This window comes from Sceloporus undulatus, chromosome 6 (assembly GCF_019175285.1).
Source record: "Sceloporus undulatus isolate JIND9_A2432 ecotype Alabama chromosome 6, SceUnd_v1.1, whole genome shotgun sequence".
NCBI classification, from domain to species: domain Eukaryota; kingdom Metazoa; phylum Chordata; class Lepidosauria; order Squamata; family Phrynosomatidae; genus Sceloporus; species Sceloporus undulatus.
Window position 1 is genome coordinate 57,793,945 of NC_056527.1, and position 5,576 is coordinate 57,799,520.

Sequence of the window (5,576 nt, forward strand, 5' to 3'; positions counted from 1 at the left end):
ACATTGATCCTCTGGACGGCCGCTGTGCCCTCCACCTCCCACATTAAGGTCTGATTGCAGCCTGAATCCACCAATGCCTCCACCTGTCTCCCATTCACTTTTATTGGCAGCACTCTCCCTTAAGAGGCTTCCTGGCTTACCTGCGCCGCCTCCCAGGTGTTGGCCCACGAGCACTCCATCATGGGGCAATCCCGCCTAATATGGCCCTCCATCCCGCATGTAAAGCAGATGACTGGATTTCATGGCCCCTCTTTTGTGGCTGGCTCACCTCTGGCTTTTGGACTGGCTTCTGGCTTCTGCGGGCTGAGCTCTTCCCAAGGCTTGGGTGGCCCCCCGAGCACACGGCCCGGAACACGCCAACCGGTGGGAGGGCTCCAACCTCCTCTCACCGGTACCACTTCGATCCCTTGGCGGATGCAGGGGCCTTCACTCTCTTTCACAGACGTGAACGCTTCCATCAGACACACTGCCCGCTCCAAATTTTTAGGTCAGTGGCAGCGAACCCAGTTACGAGCTTGCGGAGGAAGTCCCCCAATGAATTGCTCCACCATCACCAGTTCCGCCACTTCCAGCGCTGACCGATCTGAGGGTTTCAACCACCTCAGGCCACTAGCCCGAATCGTCTGGCCCAAGGTCCGTGGGTGGACCCCGGTCTCCACTTGAGCTCCCGGAGAAATCCAGCCCCTTCCCATTTGTAACATCATGGCGGTAGAAATCAAAGACATAGCTGTGCTAGTCTGGAAAATCAGTATGCAAAGGGATCCCTTTGAGGCTGACTGAAAGAAAGGAGCTGCAGACTCAAACCTACTGCATCTGAGGAAGTAGGTTCGCGCCTCCAAAAGCTCTTGCTATACCAGCTGGTAGCGTGAGCTTTCGCAGACTTTGAGTCTACTTCCTCAGGTGCATTCATCCACTTCTGTGTTTATATGCATGAAAGGAAGTAGGCCCAAAGACTACGGAAGCTTAGGCTGCCAGCTGCTATCTATACTATGATATCTATGCAAACATGGGTATGGCCCATGTCAGTCTGGGCATGGTGGAAAATTGGATCTGAACTCTCTGTGGCTGTCTGCCCCTGAACTAGGATGAGGATCCAAATATTGGATTTCGCAGGCTCTGCTTGCTCTCTGCTTCCCACAGCTACGCTTCTATCACTTCCAGACAGGTATAAACCCTCCTTAGATAACGCTGTCTATGTCCCCACTTCCAAAAGGTGGGCCCTTTGGAATTGGGGTTCCTTATGAAATAGTATGTGGAACATCTATCCCAAGATGGACATTCATATCAGACTTTCACTATGATATATGTACATATCTGCAGAATAGGGAGGCCTGTTTCTATGACAGCTGGTGGCTTCCATGTCAAGGGAATGGTAAATCCAGCCTTGGTTTTAGTCTGAACTTTCAAATAGCTATCCTAGATATCGAGCCCATCTGGGGAATAGGGTTCAGGACCTTGGATAACTCCTTTAAAGTTTGGGGAGTGAACTAGAAGCAGTTTAAACATATATGATATTAAGCCAGATAGTACAGTACAACCTTATATGTGTGGGTCCAGTAACCGCAGTTTCCCTTACCCACATCTGGGGGGAGAACGTCTTTCTAGGCATTTGAAAGTCCTCCAGCATGCTTCTAAGGCAGAAATATAGCATTTTAACAGCAGTTTCCATTTCTTCATGGAAACCATGGCAAGGGATCCCTGCAGATTTTTGGGTCCTAGGAGATCATGGTGAGGATTTTCAGATGACATTGTGATCTAAGAGGACTTATCCTGGGAAGAACCAGGAATGATCCAGCAACAAATCATTTACGGGATTTTCCCATGAGTTGTTTGTTCCTGGAGCATTCCTGGTTCTTCCTGGGATAAGTCCTCTCAGATCATGATGTGTGTGAAAACCTTTGCCATGATTGTGCGCCTTTCCTGGGAAAGTGCCTTTTTAATTCCCAGATTTCCCCCCATGTGATAGTTTTCCTACTGTACTGTTAAGAAGCAAAGTTAACAGCACTAGAATAGTAATGGGATTTCCCCCCCCCCAAATGTCCCAGAACATTTTAGTTGATCTCTGCTACTGAACAGTTCGTGCTGTTTACCCCAACAAGTATAATTCTGGTGGCTTCTGTGGCAGTGGGGCAGTGAATCCACTGCAGGTTTTAGCTTGAGCTTTAAAGGAGTTGTACAAAGCGCGGAATCTGTGTGGGGATTTCAACAGCTTGGCTAGCTCTTTTAAAGTTAGGCTGCATTCACACTGCAGAAATAATCCAGTTCGATACCACTTTGACTGCCATGGCTCAATACTATGATAGTATTGTCTGATAGTATTTGATAATATTTAATAGTATTGCCTTAATTGTTATCTATTTTATATTTTATTGTATTGTAATAAGTTTTGCTGCTGTTATTGTATTTGTATATTTGATATTGAGTTGAGAGTATATATTAATACAATTTAATATTATTAATTTAATTGTATTTTGATTAATTTAACTGTAGTTAAGGTAAGGGGTTGAATTTTAGTTGTATATTTATTAGTGTAATTATTTATGTCATTGTTTATGCATCTTTGTAAACCGCTTTGATCTGTTGGAAAAGCAGTATATAAATAAAATTTATTATTAATAATACTGTGGGATTCTGGGAATTATAGTTTGTTGTAGCATCAGAGCTCTTTGACAGAGAAGGTTAAATGTCTCACAAAATTACAGGTCCCAGGACTCCATAGCACTGAGCCATGACAGTTAAAAGTGGTGTCAAAGTGGATTATTTCTGCAGTATGGATGCAGCCTTAGACTAAAATCTGCAGTGGATTCACTGATACAGAAACTGCCATTTGTCAGTGCACTTAAGGGAGATCGAGAACAACGCCGTAAAATATGCAGACAAAGATGTGGAAGAGAAATTCTGGTTAGGATTTATTAAATTACTGGATATTGATTCACCTTCTTCCAAAACACTACTGGAAGGAAACTTACAAGAAAGTGTTGTATTAGATGATCTTGGTTTGATGTTGAATTATTTCAAGGAAGTTATAGACTAGGTTTTGTTATCAAGGCAGCTAACAACTAATTTGAAACAATACAAATTAAAAACAATGCAAAAACTTTTTTTAAAGTATACATATAATGTTTTAAAAAATATACGATTTATCAAGTTAAAAATATTAAACATTAAAACAGTAAAATATATTTTAAAACTTTATGCAACCCTTAAAGGATTAAAAGGATAAAGGGTGGCATTGCATTATTAATAAAACCTACATGTTTTGTTTTATTTTCTAAATTCTATTTTATTTTAAGGATTAGATATCTTTATTTAAATATAGTCTTCACTGTGTTTTAGAATAAATACGTTCAAGATTAATTACAGATTTAATTAATACAGTTAATTTAATTTTAAACTTCAATTTAATTTCTACAGTTGATTTCTTATTTATAATATTTGTGAGATAAATATAAAACATGAAATGTTTACTATGCAAAACATGGAATTCCTTTCTTCAGTTCTAGAGGATTGTGTAAATGTTCAGTACCACACATAAGATCTGTTTGATCCTATTTAGCCAGGCGCTTTATGAATTCATCTGTAACATGTTAAAAATGAAAGAAAAAGTTGGTGTTCAAAGTGTAACCACACTTCAAAATGAAGTATTTTAAAGAGGGAAATAATTTCAGCAGGAGCCTGAGAATTTTCACTTGGTTGAGAGATCTTCCTTCCACTGAAAAGCAGAAACTTTACTTTAGCTCAATATGCAAAGAGATATCTTTCCACATTCTTACAGAGTTCTTGCACATGCGTTTACTTTTTGCTGCGTTTAAACTCTCACCCATCTGGCAAAATCCAACCGTGTTTGAAATAAGTATATAACATACCCAATAACTAGGGCAATGCAATGATCCCAAGAAGAATGGAATTACTGTTCAGTTATGGCTCAACGTGCCTCAAAATAACATCTCTAATAAAGGATAATTGTGGTACCCGGTTACTACTGCATAGGCATGACCTGCCCTCCAGTCATGTTTAAGCTTAAATAAGAATAAAAAGAAATGTATTTTTGATATTAATCACTTTACATATAAATATGATGGATACAATATATTAAGAAAAAATGCTACTTCAACGTTCAAAGGCGTCTCATTCTGCCTATTGTAAAGTCAGGCCTGGAGATATATTTGTTTAGTGGACTCCTGTATTAAGTTAAGGGTGATCACTTTCTCTCAGCCTCAGCGGATGGCAAACTTCCTCTGAAGAAACTTGCCAAGAAAATCCTATGATATGTTTAGATCGCTATAAGTAAAAAATAACTTGAGGGCACACAATAACAAACCAGGGTACTGCATTGAGAGAAAAGCAGTGTGGTGCAGTGGTTTGAGGAAATCCACTGGGTGACCTTGGACAAGTCACACTCTCTCAGCCTCAGAGGAAGGCAAAGGCAAGCTCTGCCTAAATAAATCTTGCCAAGAAAATCTTGTGATAGGGTCGCCTTAGGATCACCATAATTCGGAAATGACTTGAAGACGCACAACAACAACTGCATTAAGAGCTAGTATTCTATTATATTCTGCCTTAGTGTCCTGGCTGAGAGACTGGTTTGGCGTAGGGCTCTGGGAGACCATGATTTGAATCTCTGCTCAGCCATGGAAACTCACTGGTGAGCTTGGACAAGTCACACAGTCTCAGCCTAAGATGAAGGCAGTGGCAAACCTTTGATTCACTCTTGCCAAGAAAACTCTATGATAGAGTCACCATAAATCAGAGATTACTTGAAGGTACATAATAAAAAAATAAATCATACCAATAAGAACAACCATTATTCTTTATGAAAATGTTCCGAATGCTGCTGCTGGGTGAGTATAAAAGACTGAGGTCAGGAGACCGAAAATGTAACAGGTCCATCTAGTTTGCAGACATGTCTGCCCATTTGGTGCATTTTCATTCGCAACTTCTGATCATCTTTTTGTCCTTTCCTCCCTGTTTTAGGACAACTGTGTGCAATAAGACAGGCAGCAAGCCACAGAGTGTGAAAGTGGTTGATGTTCAGATTGAAATGGATCCCTCTCCAAGTGGCAGATACAATGCTATTTGTGTGAAGGCTGAAGGTCAGCATTGATTAATTCTTGAATTAAGCTTAGCAAAGTTACTTTTAAGACTCCCCTTCTTGAAATCCTTCAGTCAGCTTGGCCACTTGGGTCTTTAGTCCAAAACAACAACTTTTCCAAGTTTGGCTATTGGAACGATCACTACTGCAAGATACATAGAAAAAATGTTGTTCTCTCTTCAAGTCCATTAACATTAGCATCATTTATTACATGAGTGAAAGAATGATAAGCACCGATGTAATTTCTGTGCTGAATGCTGGTTCTGGCTTGAATCTCTGCTGTGAATCCATTTAAAAAGAACAGCATACAGAGGAACTGTATCTAATAGAACTGTAGAGTTGGAAGAAAGTGTGCCTTTGTTGGCTGATTGGTTTGGAAACGGAAGAGGCCTTTTGAAATATACTGTACAGTTTATTTACTGTTTTTCTTTTCAATGGTGATGTTTTGGCTGATTTTAATTCTATTATTAGTTTAATTATTTTT